The sequence below is a fragment of the Aythya ferina genome, assembly GCF_964211825.1.
Source record: "Aythya ferina genome assembly, chromosome: 3".
NCBI lineage: Eukaryota > Metazoa > Chordata > Aves > Anseriformes > Anatidae > Aythya > Aythya ferina.
In genome coordinates this window covers 109,309,506-109,325,894 of record NC_140298.1, presented here as the reverse complement: position 1 = coordinate 109,325,894, position 16,389 = coordinate 109,309,506, and positions in this window count along the sequence as shown.

Genomic DNA, 16,389 nt, shown 5'->3' with positions numbered 1-16,389 from the left:
CTGTATGCCATGAGTGTGGAAAAAACTAACAATAACTTTACAATTACCCACCTAAGCCCTCTAACAGGCTCCAAAAGCATGTGTCTTTGCCAAGCAAGCATTGAATCAAGTTTGACATTTCTAGGGTAAATCATTTTTGTGTTCTAAAAACCAAAAAAAGGGCTAGGAAAATGTCCAATGAGTGAGAACATCCCCATTTTTGGACAATAATATCATCCAAATGTCCTATCCAAATGGCTTCAAATGTTCCAGAAACAAATGTGCATTCTGGGATTAGACTGCTGACTGCTAGGTAAAATTTCAGGTGGGTCTGCTTGAGGTTAGCAAGATTAAGCAGGGGTTAAAATGGAATTAAGAGTCTTACTTATTTTATTTTTTTTTTCTCCCTAAATTAGCCATGGAGATATTAGTGTTATTCACAGTCTTTCCAGAGTGCTTAGACAGCTCCAAATAGCAACCTCTTTATGTATTGACTTCACATTCTGATATTTCTGTTCTTTCACAGACTTTGCCTAAACTTATCTTACTTCTCAGTTGTAAAACACAAAATCAAATGCTGTTTTTTGGTCTCTGCTAGAATTGAATAGGTGGAGTTTGTACTGTCAGAGAGAATGGGCCAACAGACTTGGAAAGCTCAGAATCAACTGTGTGGGTGAGGTCTCACAAAGGACTTTCCACAATTTTATCAAACGGTAGCTTTAAGCCAAAAAGTTTGGATCCAAATCTAGATAAAAAGTTCCTCCAAGGACAAGTGTGATGAGCTCAATGCTTTCCATCTGGGCCAGTTACTAGCTGTGACGCAAGACGAGGATACATGTATTTCCCTTAACGTATAAGTTTTGCATCATCCATTCTCTCTTGCTTTTATTTTTCACTTTCTGCAGAAAATCAATTGCTATTACACTAGCAAAATTTTTGTTTTGTCTTGTACATATTATAGCTTATCTGGGCTTGGGCATTGTTTAATATATGTCTGAGAGAGCGTTTTGGAGACAGGTGTCTGATAAGAGGTAGTTTTATCTTGTTCACAAAGGCCAAGATTTTTTTTTAAATTAGGTGTCAAAAGTGAAGTTTTCTGAGTCCCAAACAAGCGTTTATATGAGTGTCTTGATTTTTTTTAAAAAAAGTTTAGTTTCCCAGAGCCTGTCTTTAGCAGTCCCTTTCGAAAGTCATGGCTGAAAATAACAGATATTATTTTCATAATACTGTCTGTAGATCTTGGTCACCTTCTTCATTCACTGTCCTCTGAAAACACACATACCTTAGTCATTTCTTCTTCTGTTGCTTTAAAACACAGTATCTGCAAGGGTTAAACATAGTACCATACACAGATGTGAAAATACATATTTTTGGCAGTGCAAATGCACTAGGCAACTTCTGCATGTTTGAGCTTTTAGTAAGGAGGCCACCTGCTTCTAATGTTACAGTGATATGTTGGCTAGTGGAAAGGCAGACACGATTTTTGACTAATTGAATAATCTGTGTATCTTATCCAAATGCCAGAAGATTGCTCTTATCCCGTGATTAGGTGGAAGTTTTGATGACATATCTTTTAAATATATGTATGCATTCCAAAATCAGTTTCCTGTTTGGTCCAAATCATTATATTCCTAGTGCAGAGTGATGGGAAAATGGGTATTGGATGAAAGAAATGGTAAATAGGTGACAAGCATTTGCTTGGATTAGCCAGTTTCTAGGTAGGGTACTGTTTGGTAGGTAGGCATATTCAACTGTTTGGCAGTAGTGCATGGAATAGCAAACACATGTAACCACTAAAATCAAGCTTGCATTAATGATTTCATTGCCTGAGCTAAATTTATAATGTAAATCATTCAGAGGTGCTCTAAGGCATTTCTATTCTTAGAAGAAAAGTCACAAACTGGAAAGTACGTCACCTTTGCAATCAGCACCCCCTTTAGCCTGTAATGTGGAACACATGGTGGTTGAAGAGGTTACAGTGCTACAGAAATGTCATTACAGAATTTCTCTGTGTTAACATGTATCATCTGTCACATAATTGTTTGTTTTACAACCCATACCTATAATGGGCTAAGTGGGGACTATTTATATCAGTTAACAATGAGTGCCTTTAATTAGTATTTCATGCAACTGGAACATGTTAAAGATTGTGACACAAATCTGGCTTGAGTTGTTAAATTCCATATGAATTTAATTAAGAAATTGCTCAGACATTACAGTTGCACAGGTATTGAGGTTTTTAAGTGCACTTCATCTGTTACAAAATGAGAGTAAGTCATACATATGTTAAAGAAAAATCTTCCAAACAACAGCTTAATATCTGACACAGTTGAATGAGTTTAAAGCAGGAAAAAAATGAAAACCTTTTAGAATTTGAAATGTTTCTTTATTTGTTCTAAAACTGCAAAATTACTAGCAGTTGTACAGCTTCAGAATTATATAGACTGGACAAAATTGAAGAAATGGAAAATCATATTGTACACAGAAAATGATAATGAAAACTTATTAAAAATGCATTAATCAACTCATAAGCTGCTGCTAGAACATAGAATGAGAAGATGGTCTTTTTCTCATAGTCGACAGAGTGGCTACAAACATGTGACTGGAGATCTGTCCTATGGTTTCTGAGGAAACTTAAGCAAAATATTTAGGCCAAGATCCTCATTTCCAGCCCAACTTATTTTCAGTGGGTAACAAATGCCAAAGTGATCAACAGGACATTTTCCTTCAGTTCAGACTGGAGGAGACCTCCAGCCCCAGTGAGGCTTTCCTTCATGGGCACTCATGAATTTGCAGTGTGAAGCACATGCCAGGAAGCAGTATAAAATTCAGGGAGTGATGTGAGAGGAAAATGTGCTTGAAGTTACTGTATGAAAATTTTTGGTAGTATTATCATCCTTAAGAGTTTGTTCATTGAAAGAACATGCTAGAATCAGGCTTATGTCAAAATGTGAATGGTTCAGGACATTAAGAGTGGGAGAGCAAAGTGTGACAGGAAATCCCCAAAGCTTCATGTCTCCATGTTATTCTTCTCAGATGTATGGACAGAGGCTCCATCCCTCTGTGTGCCCCAGTACCTGAACTTAACAATATTTTTTCTTCTATGCTTTTTACTAGAATTGTTAATTTACACATTAGTGCCATACTTATTTACCAACCATCTCCACATACTCTCTCAGAACTTTCTTTAAGATTTTGAAATGCTGAATTAGGAAAGGAAAGAAGCTCAGTGTGTCTTGTTTTTCTTTCTTTATCTTTTCCCCAGCCTAGATCAACTTTAGTGTGCTTACAAACCTCTGTCTAAACCAGGCAGCTATGTTATCTGGAAATTACCATACAGATACCTTTAAACAGAACATCTTGGGTTATTTTGTCTCTATTAATTAGTATACACTAGTTAGAGATTCACTCTAACTCCTTGTGAAATTACTAATTCAGACTCCAGTGACAGATACAACACTATAGCTGTTTATCCATCCTCTGTTATGATAGGAAAAAAAATAATAAAAAAAATATTTTTCCCACATGTAGCTTGCTTGCTATCCTGTCCCACTGGAGCAGAATTGGAGGTAATAAAGATTATGGTTTGTTGCCTTTGTTAAAAGAAAAGATACAATCTCTGAAATACATTACCAGTATTTCAGATGGCAGTGAAGTAGACTGTCCAATAACATTTCTGATTTTTTATTTATTTATTTATTTATTTTTCCCCATTCTTTGTTAATCATAGATAAGAGTTATGTTTGTTTTCAATTCTGAGTTCTAAAACTGGAAGAGCAGCTATTAATTTGTTATCATATTCTCCTCATCCTTCTATTCACTTGATTCCTTATGAAAAGTTTTGAATATTTCTATTGCTGTTATTATTAGCAGTTGGGTTAGACAGAAAATATTTTAAATGGGAAATTGTAAATGATGAAAAAAAGAAAAGGGATTTCAGAACACTCATGTGATTGCCTTTAGCTAATCCTTAGCTAATTTATGTTTTTCATTAAGATCTATAATGAAGTATCTTACCAGAATCCTCAGGAATAAGACATAATAGGAAGCAGTATCCAGACTGAGTGTTCAGTATATAGAATTGAATATCAATAAATATTAAAGTGAATTGAGAATTGAAGAACATCAGCTGCAATGAAAGAACATATCAAAATATCACAAATAAATTATTCAGAAATCCCCTGGGGAACTCACACATCATAATAAAAGGAAAATTTTGAGGAAATGGCAGGAACAGGCAATTTCAAAAGTTAAATACAAATATATCTATACATATGTGTGCCCAATCTGTGTAGTGCTTTTAAAAGCTTATGAATGAAGAGATATTAACTGATACTGATTAGCTGATTTTGGTTACTGGAAAAAAAAGAAAAACATAGATGGAAAATTTTGGTTCAGCATGTTTAATGAACAGTGATCATAAAAGTAAACGGTGAGCAATCAAGTAGCTGACATGCAAGAAAAAGTTACAGACCAACAGCAAAGCTTGCTCCCTCATGACCTGTTGAAGGCTATGAGTGAGGAGGAACAAGCTTGTTCAACAGGCATTTCAGTGTAAGCCTTGAAAAGAGTTCTACTGGCAAAGGAAAATTCTGGACCACTGAGGGTTCTTCAATTTTCCCGCTGGTCACAGAAAAGCATTTGTGCCCCAAAGAAAAGCTTCAAGGTATGATTCACCACCACACACTATTGTGCTTTCACACTGCTTCCTAGGAACATCAGTATTTATCCTGGCAAACAAGCTGGAATTATGCAAAGGTATCCAGGTTGGCACTCTCAAGGAGTGTCATCCAGATTTTGCTATGCCCTTGTGAGTGGTGGTATGCATTCAAAATATTATAGCACAAAGCTGTAATATATCCTCCTATATCATTGATGCTCTAATACTTTTTTTTTTTTTTTTTTTTTTCTCTTTTTTTCTTTGTGTGGTTGCTTATGTTTTTATACCTCTGATTTGAACACACACCCTTCCACACATTTCAAAAGCCACTGGAAATATAATATGCACAGTAGTTTGTAAATTAAATATGCTTAAGTAGCAGAAAACTGCAGTAACTAAGGCTGATATATGGACTTGGAAGACTAAATCCAACTTTGTGGATTCAATTATAATTACAGCTGTAGGAGCTGGCGCATTGGCAAGATGAACCTGCCAAGACGGGTTTACTAGAAACCATAGCAAGGCTGACCACATCATCAAAGAATAGCTCTCTGATGACATAGTACCTGCAGCTCTCCAGCTGACAGCCCACAGATCCAGCTGAAGACACTAGCTGATTTGGTGGGAGGCAAGCAGAGAGAAAGGATGAAGCTTTGCTGCCAGGGTCAAGGGTAAGAGGGATGTTTCCTTTGAGAAAGTTCAGGGAGAAAACATAAGACTCCAGAACAAAGAAGGGGAAATTACAAAAATATATTGGATTTTGGAGGAATTTGGATAGCTGAGGTGTGTCAGAGCCAGGTTACCGTTACTTATTGGGCAGAAAAGGTTCAGAAACACAGCACTTAACACTCTCTCCAGCTCTGTTAAACTATTTATGAAAAGCTAACTATAATTAGAAATCCAAATTTAAAAAATAGTAAACCAAAAATTTACTTTAAAAAGTGGGCAGATGGCCAACTACTTTTACTGGGTAGCACTGGAATGTTAATGTGGAACATATGCAAAGCTGTTATGAAAAAAAATGCACCTCTTTAATACTAAAATCCAAATAGAATAAATGATAATTTCATTAAATACCACTTGGGAGTCAGCACAGCCCTCTGAGAACTGAAACCCACTGTGTGTTACTGGATAAATTGTTGCTGACAAAGCTAGTTTGAGGTATTTTTCTACAAGGGAACAAATTATATATATATTTATTTATATATATACATGCATATATATATATGAAAAGGAGGAGGAAACACAATCTCTTGAAGAATGAATGAAACTGTCCTGCCAGTTAGTAGTAACCAGAATGATATCTGTCCAATTATATGTTTTTTAAAGTGTATTTGATCTGAATTGAATAGGATATGTACAACCTCATACCAAGCAATGGAAGTTGTGAATAATCTACAAAACTCTTTGCCCAGTCTGGTTGTTCCATTTGGTTAAGATTTTAAAAAAATAATCACCTTAACCAGCAGCCTGATTTTGGCCTTTAACACATACCCACATGGAATCACAGGGAGAATTTATGGTGGGTGGAATGTAATTATCTGACCTGGAATTTGCTCAGAACACATGAGATTAATAATGCAAGGCTTTCCAGGCACATATTTCAATTACCAATCACTATTTCTCTGTGGTGGTCTTGATGATGGATAAGCCAAAATCACTAAGGTGAGAATTAATGTAAAATGCTTCAAAACCTGAATGCAAAGCTTACTGCTATATTTTGGCCGCAGCTGCATCAGAGCAACTATACAGAATCATGCTTCTTGGGTAGTGGCTCCTCTTAAGTGAAAGGAATCTCATTACAAAGAGGTGTGACACAGAATCCAGAAGGAAAAGGTCTGCTGAATTTGCATTACTTCTCTCCAGGATCAGCCTGAGCATCTGCACCCTCCTCCTAGAAAGGAATACTGATGACCACTTAGTGTCAACCTGATCCAGACAGTGCATGTAGTACTTGTCTCAGCACTGATGTTATCAAAGCTGGCTTTGGCAAGGACAAAGAGAATTGTATAATTCTCTATATGAGGAAAGCAGAAAATGGAGAGGATGTGCTCTTCAGCTGATTGAGGAGAATGTGCCTGGTGACAGGACGAGGGGGAATGGGCTTAAGTTTCACCAGGGGAGTTTTAGGTTAGATCTTAGGAAAAACTTCTTTACCAAAAGGATTGTTAGACATTGGAACAGGCTGCCCAGGGAAGTGGTGGAGTCACCATCCCTGGAAGTCTTTAAAAGATGTTTAGATGTAGAGCTTAGGGATATAGTTTAGTGGGGACTGTTAGTGTTAGGTCAGAGGTTGGACTCGATGATCCTCTTCCAACCTAGAAATTCTGTGATTCTGTAACATCAAGTCAAGAGCTAAAGGGAGAGATGATCAACTTGCAGGTTATTAAAAATGAACTTGTGACACTCGGAATAAAAGTAATGGAACCAAAACACTGAACTTCACTATGACACTGAATAAATGCATAGTGCCTTCCCATCTTGAATTGTATTTATGTCTGGTCTTTCATCCCCCCAAAGTCATGGGAAAACTAAGTAAAACACAAACAACAGAAGTGATTAGACATATGGAATAGCAATCTTATGATGAAAAGTTTAACCTAGAAAAAAATCAGTGAGAGAGGACATAACATAATGGTCTGTGTAAAATGTAGGGGTATAAAATGATGACTGCTGTAGAAAAGGAATTATTTTTCATATTTCAGGTTACAAGAGATAAAGGTATCAGATTAAACCATCAGGTAGGAAAGTCAAGATATAATGAAACATTTTTTTCATGCAACTTAAAATGTAGCAGTGGAACTCATAGTAACAGGATGCTAGGCACACCAAAGACTGATGAGGGTCATCCATTGAAGATAATAGCCACAAGGACTATTAGCACAAAGATATTACTTTTATTCTGGGAAGTTCCTAATGCTTCAGTGGCTTGAACTGGAGGAGGCTTACCAAGGAAAGAGCACTTCATGTTGCTGTGTACTTCCTCTGTTCTTTAGACATTCCTTATTATCAGAAGCAATTACTGGGTTGAAGATACTTTGTTACAATTAAAAATTGCCTTTCATAATGTTTTCACTTTGGTAGTTCAGGACAATGTGCTCTCAGGATGCTTAGGAAGGACAGATACTTTCTGGAGGCATTGTATTTACTGTGTTGTTTTAAAGTGACTATGGAGCCATTAAGCCTCATGATTCCTATAAATGAAGGCACAGTTAGCTATTCCACCCTGCATATATTTCTGGTTGCACAGCAACTGAATTTGAGGTGTCCAGTTAGTTAGGGTTACCAGACATAGAGAAATCCCAGACAAATTTATTACCCAACCAAACTGACTATGCCCAAGACAGCTTCCTACCTTCACATCACCCACAAGTTCTTCTCTGTTCATAAGCAAAAGGTCCAGTGGGTCACCTTCCCTAGCTGACTCACTCATGAGCTGTGTTAGGAAGTTATCTTCCACACACTCCAGGAACCTCCTAGACTGTTTCCTCTCTGCTGTATTGAATTTCCAGTAGACATCTGGTAAATTGAATTTCCCTGTGATAACAAGGGTTAGCAATTGTGAAGCTTCTCCCAGCTGCTTATAGAATATTTGATATGCCTTGCCAGCCTGGTTGTGAGGTCTATAACAGACTCCCACTATGACATCTGCCTCATTGGCTTTCCTCCTGAATCTTACCCATAAACACCGAACCTTTTAATTACTATTATTAAACTCAAGACAATCAAAACACTCCTTAACATAAAGGGCTACCCCACAGCCTCTCCTTCATAGCCTATCCTTTCTGAAGAGTTTATAGCCATCCATTGCATCCATCACTCCAGTAGTGTGAGTCATCCCACCATATTTCTATGAAGTTAACTACATCATAGTTTTCCTGCTGCACAATGGCTTCCAGCTTCTGTGTGTGGCCATACTGTGTGCATTGGTGTAGATGCAATTCAGTTGGGCTAGTGATCCTGTCGCCTTTTTCAGGGGAGAAACTCTAATTCCAGTGTGGCCATCAATAGAAACCTTGTATCATTAATATCCCTTGTGTCTTTGTTGTTGCATGGCTCTCCATCCCTTACCTCCACTGGGATTATTAAAGAGCTTGCTAGCACACCATCACATGAACATTAGTGTGGCACCCCCAAGCTTATCTCTAGTGAGCCTGATTTTATCCTTTTCCTTCTTCAAATCTAGTTTATACCTCTTTAAATGACCCCTGCTAACTCCTGTGCAAAAATCTTTCTCCTACTTTGAGAGAGGTGTACTCTGTCGGTTGCCAGCAGGCCTCATGTTGCGTAAAATTACCCATGATCAAAAAAAAAAAAAAGAAAAAAAAAAAACAAACACAAAGTTCTGATGGTGACACCAGGCTCATAGCCAGATGTTTATGTGCTGGCTCTTCCTGTTTTTCCCTTAATTGTTCCTTGCAACTGGAAGGATAGACGATAACACTACTTGTGCTTCTGATCCCTGAACCAATTGTCCCAAGGCCCAGAAGTCTCTCTTGATTGTCTTTGAACTTTCTGGAACATTGTTGCTGCCTACCTGAAAATAAATAAATAAATAAATAAAGGATAATAAATGTAGGGTCTCGCCAGGGTAGGAAGCTTTCTCTTCACATCTCAGCAGACTTAAGTGGATCCAATCTACATATTGGGCCTTCTGTTCACCATTGCATTGGAAGGGACCTTAAAGATCATCTAGTTCCAACCCACGTTCCATGGACAAGAATACCCTTCAACAGACCAGGTTACTCAAAACCCAACCAACCTGCTCTCAAACATTCCCAGGGTCAGTGCATCAACAACTTGTCTGGGCAACTTGTTCTAACCTCACTACCCTCAGAGTAAGGAATTTCTTCCTAATAGCTAAGCTAAATCTACCATGTTTTAGTTTAAAAACATTACTTGTCCTATTACTACACTCCCTGACAAAAAGTCCATTTCCATATTTTTTCTAAGCCCCCTTTAAGTATTGAAAAGTTGCAATTAAGTTCCCCCAGAGCTTTCTCTTCTCCAAGCTAAACAACCCCAGGTCTCTCAGCCTGTCTTCGTAAGAGAAGCCCTTTTTTCAGCCCTTTTTTCATCCTCGTGGCCCTCCTCGGTACTCACTGTAATAGGTCCATGTCCTTGTGCTGTGGTCCCCAGAGCTGAACACAGTGCTCCAGGTGGGGTCTCATGAGAGCAGAGGGAGAGAATCACCTCCCTCGACCTGCCAGTCACACTTGTTTTGATGCAGCCCAGGATGTGGTTGGCTTTCTGGGCTGCAAGCACACATTGTCAGCACATGTTCCCTTCACAAGAGAATCTCCTATGACAATGACCTGTCTTTTTTAATTTGTGGAAGCAATTTTGATGAAGGGTGTAGGCCGACTTAACCTTGACAAAACCTCCAGTGCAGATGTACTCTCATTCTCATTACTGTTAGGTTCCACTTGAAGAGCCTTATACCTATTATGAAACTTCTTGGGAAGGTGGGGTAGTCACTGAGGAGACACGCCTGCTGCACAGGGCAGGAACTTGTCGTCATTGCCCCTTATCATTTGAGGCAGTGTGATCTGCCAGGTAGAGAGAGGATAGGGAATCTATCTTAGGGAAGGTAGGGAGAGATTCCAGCATTCTGTCTCACTGTCACACTCCCTGTTACTCCTCAATCTGCTCACCTCTTCACAGAGCTCTGTCAGTAAGCAGAGGAGTTCCTCTGTGCATACTTCCCAGTGGTGTGCTCACTACTGGCACCCTGTGCTGGCGTCAGAGTTGGTCACACTTTGCAACTTGACAGGTACCACTGTATTCCCCCCAGAGATCTCTCTGTCTGGGAAGCTGCATTGGTTGTGGTGGGTGCAGAGCTCAGAGGCTATGGCCTTCTGCCAGGTGGATACCATTGTTCCCTGGTTGAGCTTGCAGAGCTTTAGCGCCCTCCCTGTGTCCCCTACATGTATCTTACGAACTGCTGGGCAAACTTCTGGGCCCCTGCACAAACTGCCGAACACTAGTGTTGGACAAGATGACCTCCCAGGGTCCCTACCAATCTCAGCCATGCTGTGATTCTCTAATTCTCTAGGGTGTCTGACTTGGCATTTTCTTTTACTTTGGTTAAGAAACATATATGTTGCAGATTCAGAATACTACTCAATTAAGTGAAGCACTGGTTAAGGAGTCATATGGAACTATGAACAAGGAATCACTTGAAAAATGGGAAATTGCTCAGCAACCACTGTTCTCCTCAGGCTGTAGCAACTGATCCTATCTGTCAGTCCTCTGCCACCTCCGGGTCCCTTCCATACTTTTAATATTAGAATTATTTTCATAGAACTTCAGTGGGCTGAGGAAAAAGTGTTCAGCTTTTAATTTCCCTGAAGAAACATGTCAGACACAACCCTAAGGAACAATAGGAGGCAATGATGCTACAGGAAGCACTTGTTGCCACAGCTGGTTTTTGTTGTTGTTCTTTTATGTGCCTGTGGCCTTTCAGTCACTTAGATGCTTATACGTATGATTGGTTGGTTTAAACTAGCCTGTCCCATTCAATATTCAGCATTATATCTGGTAACATCAGAGGGAAAAATAAGCTCCTGCACCTGCTGCCCCACACGTAATTTTGGGAGACACCTGCCTCCTCCCCAAACTATCATTGGCACACTCTCTTGCTGAGCTCTGTGGAACTGCTCGGTTCCTACTATAGAGGTGAAATTTGAGGAAAGATTCCACTTCCAGCCACTGCATTACATCAGATAGGTTGGACAACTTGTCAATAGCATCTTAGCAGAGAAAAGATGGGTTCAAAACTAGGGCTTGACTCTCTTCATTGAGTTCTGGAGGTAGCAGTCAGGCAAAGCCTGTCCATTTCCACTCCCCTCCAAATCTGGTAATGACATTAACATGTTAATTTTTAATTTGAGGTAATGGTTTTGCCCTGAGAATAAGAAGATAATTTCTCCTGTGAACTGCTCCACAGATATGATAGCAGTGGTAGGTAAAGAAGGATCCACCCACTCGGTGGGTAAGGAATTGGCTGGATAGTTGCACTCAAAGAGTTGTGGTCAGTGGCTTAATGTCCAAGTGGAGATCAGTAACAAGTGATGTTGCTCTTGTCCTCGTCTTGTCTTGTTCCTCATTTGCAGTCAGATTTACAAATATGCCTGAGAATGCAGGCACATAAATCACTTCAATAGGAAAAGTGAATAGTTAATCAAGTCCAGGGAAGGTGAGGTTGTACATAGAGGGCAGCAAGCAGATAGGAGAGGAGAGAAATAGAAAGGGATATTTTACCCTATCTTTGCCACGAAAGACTTCATATGATGAGCTCTCTGCACTGTGATTATTTCTCTCTTTCTCTGACATACAGATATATGTACATACATACTCTTCTAAAAAGCATTCAGTGAAGCCTTCCTCCAAGATTGTTCAAATTCCTTAGTGGCCTTGGGTGTGCCTTTGTTTTAGTTTGAATACAGCTATCACATCATAAATGAGACTGTTTCTACTATCTTAAATGAAGAGTGACGGTCACACCCAGCTTTTCCAACTAGATTTAACCCAGCCTACACAGTATTAATCATAGATCACAACCATAAGTTTCTGCATATGTTTCAAATAAGGGAAACTAGCGTAAACCCAGCACAGTTTTACAAGACGTTGTTCTAGTTCACGAGTGGATAAACTGCAGTTTCAAAAGCTATTTTAGCTTGAACAGGAAACCAAATTATAATAAAAATGACATGCAAATCCTGTTTTCACTACAATACTTAAAGCAATAAAAGAATAAGCTGAGTTTATCAAAGCACCCTGCAGTTAGCCCCCTTGATGGCAATGTCAGCCCCCCTTCACACCAAGACCAGGTACAGAAGTTGAACAATCCTTCACCAGACAAAAAGTAGTTTTTTTTTGCAAAGGAGGAGCTTTCTCAGGAGGAGTGTAAAAAATGCACCTACACAGCAGTTCCATGGATAAATAATTTCTTGGTCAAGCAGAGACCTCTGCATCTGCCACTCTTCATTTTCCTTGTGGCTAAAATGAGTTAACTGACGGTACCAGTAATTTAATAAAACTTTATGTGATTGTTTTTAAAATAGATTTCAGTGTCAGTGTACTTTAAGTAAAATAGAGTAGAGACTATATTTTATGTATATATTTTCTAGAGTATACACTATATAAAACAATAGTAAAGACAACAGGATATAGACATCAAGATACCTGCAACACATAGGCAAATGAAAAGTATATTCTTACATTTCTCAGATACTTTATCAAATATTCCCCTTATTTTTGAATATGGAAGGGGTTTTTTGTTTGTTTGTTTGTTTGTTTTTAATTATTATTCATAAGTTTTGAAAGACTGTTTATATCCCTGAAAAGAACCTAAAAAAAAAAAAAAAAAAAGGCAAAGACTACATATGTTGCAATGAGTTTTTGAGACAGTTTAAATTTGTGTTTGGTGGAAATCTGTTTGTTTTTATGTCCTTATGCATTTAAGAGGGATAAAATCCATAGGAAGATACTATTGGAAACTGACATAAACACAAAAATGAGATTAGGTACAATTTGCAAGAAGCTATCAAAGAGCTGGGCAAGGTGAAGTGATGACTATTGATTCTACAATTTTTACCTTTCTTTAATGCTGATGATCAACAAATTCATGTATTTTTGCTTATCTATATTTATTGTCTAAACCTATGATTTTAGACATCTCATGATACTTTAGATAGGTTGGTTGCTGAAGAATTTGAATTTCTGCCAACACCCCAGATCTTTGTTCTTTTGTTTCATCTTTCAGAATTGCGGACAAAATGTGGAAGAAAAGTACCAGTACAATGATTATAATGTAATCCCCCTTCTTAGTCTTTTCTGAAGGATACAGTTGACAGTTTAGATGCCTACACTTGCAACTTTTTCACTGCTGACTCATTTAGCAGCAGTGACCTGCTAGTACAGCAATGCCACACTTCACACCATAATTCCCTGATCCTCAGCAGCCCACATGTTCTCCCAGATCTCATGTTCCCACTTCAGTGATGAACTTGTTCTCTTATGAATTGAAAATAGTGAGCACATTCCACACGGAAATCACAGAAGAATAATAACATTAAATTAAGTATCAGAATAAATAACACAAAGGCTGTATTACAAACTACATCATTCATTTTATATTGTCTTGAAATCTTCCATTATTCAATTTAAGTGAGTATGACACAAAATTTCCATTCCCCTGCTCCAGAACACTAGAGAATCCAAGCACTTTATTTCAGAACTTAGGTCCAGCTTCCCATTGAACATTCAGGTCCTAAGACCTCGGGCAACTTGTTGATGCTGTGGTAGCAGATACAGTCAGCCAAGAGGTTTTTATTATTTTTTTTTTCCTTTTCCATCTGTGTTTGGCAAGAAGAACGCAACCTTTCCTGTCACATGTGGTCTCTGCTCAAGTTATCCATACTTTTCTTACCAGAAGTTTACATTACTCTAATGCACTCCGTGTGAGGCTACATCTTGAGTCCATTTGGTATCTGAATCTAGTGTGCACAATTCAACCACCTGTTTATTAAGTGGAGCATCATGCAGAGAGGACATTAAAAACAAAACAAAACAAAACAAAACAAAAAACCCACCCCAGTTTCCAAAATCTGCAATAGCTGCCAATACAGTTCTGGGCTGTATTAAAGGTGTTGTTTTAACCTGTAAAGACCTAAGCAGTTTGGGAGTTGATTACCTGAGAGACTAACTTTCTTTCCCCACGAAGTAGTGCTTTAAAAGTTGATATGAGGGGAGGAATCTGAAATGGAACTCCCAGGTATGATATAGGACCTGACAGGATTTTTATGTGGAAGGCCCTCTACAGTGCATGTGCATTATAAATTTATCTATTGTGAAGTGTGTCTCTCACAATTCAAGGAATAATTAGAAATTAGCATGACAGTCTGGTCTGAACCAAGGCTAGAAACACTTGTACAGAGGCCTATTTCTATGCTTTGATTTTTCCTTGTCTAGCTACATTTACTATTTGTATTGCTGAACCTTGGAAATATAATCTGGTAATCTAAATTAAACCTGATGTTAACAGCTGCTAACCCAACTACAGCTCCAACTTGGCATGGCAGTTCAGCACTCCTTTATGAAACATCCCTCTCTAGACTCAGTACGTAGGATGGTACAGAACCTAAAAATTGCCTGAATGCTACAAAAGCCCAGACATTTTTCTTGGTTAATTTGGTGGTGTCCCTGTCTTGGAATCAAGCTAGATTACTTCTGGCCTTCAGATCTGTGACTATATCTCTACTTGTAAATCAAATGATGCAGTGCACATTCTCCAGCATTTAATTATCCTGGTAAAATTTTCATCCATAAATCTGAATTTCCCAAATTGAGTGGTTTCATACATGCAGTTAAAAGTAGCTCCTGTCTGATGAAATCTCCTTATAAGGCATGTGGGCACTGTGTGGGCAAATACTTCTGAGTGTGGGCCAGAACCATGCCAGGGAACATGCCAGCCATTAAGCTGTTTGTATGGTCATGGCAAAATGCTTGAGTTTATGCTTGAGTTTAGTTTACTAGTATGGAAATACCCTGGAAATCCTTTAAATCATTGGCCCAAAACAGCCTCCTGTATGACCAAAGAGCCAGGCTCTTGTACAACAAATAATCTCAAATGTTGGTATTCCTGGCACTGTCCTGGCCTGATGAACAATGGGAAGATTGAGTTTACAGGAGAAGTCTTAGGATGTTATTGGAAATTTGGCAACAATGGGTAAATCTCCTTGAAGCATTTCTATTAAACTGAATCGACATTTTTTCCTGAACAACTCTAGCAGAAGCTTACTTTTCAAACTTCCTTTCTTTTGTTCCCTCAGATTCTGACTCTCTCAACCTTCTGAGAAAGTTACAAAGTCCAAAACCAAGCACAAGGTAAAACATGGAAGATTAACTCTAAGGAAAGATGGATAATAGTTAAAGGTTTCTTGACAAAATGGGGTTTTAGGTCCTGGAGAAGAAGGAGAGGGCTTCCTGGAGAAGTGTGTCTCCTAACTTCCAGGAGGCACAGGGAGGTCTGACTTAACTATGAGGGAAAAAAAAAACAACAACAACAAACAAACAAACAAACAAAAACACACTGTAGAAATAAAGAGAGTTAACCAAAGTCATGGTGTGCTTTCTTTGTTGAAACACCCAAAGGGGGTCTGAGCCATCAAATACAATTTTGCATCCTAAGTTCCAGACATGGAACATAATCCATGTTGATCCTTCCAATAACTTAAAGGTCACAAAAGAATAGGATGCATCTGCCTTTTCAAACCTTAAAAAACAAACATGACAATATTTACAGTCTTACGTCAGTAAATGAGAAATATTGGCTGTCTTGGTGTTTCTTTCCCAGAGAAGGTTGTGAAACTCTCCAGGACCCCACTTTCATGACAGCATCTCTTACACTTGGTTGATATCAAGGATCAGAAGCATCCATATGCTTCTAAGCAGACTAAGATTTTTCCTCCTTGCTAATTTTAATCTTCTAGAAAATGCTGATTTATTAAAATTAAAGCTTTTGTTCATTGACATAGCCATTTTCAAGAACATTTATTTGATTTTATTTTTTTCATGTCAAGAAATTTCTTTTCCTTAGGATCCTAGCTATTCAACTGAAGTAAATAGCCCTTTCATGAGGAGTCTGATGGGTATGGAGAAATCCATGTTCCACCCCATTTGCTTAGTAAATTTTAGTCTACTAGAAACTGGGGGAAAATTCTCATAATTACACAAATATGTCTTCT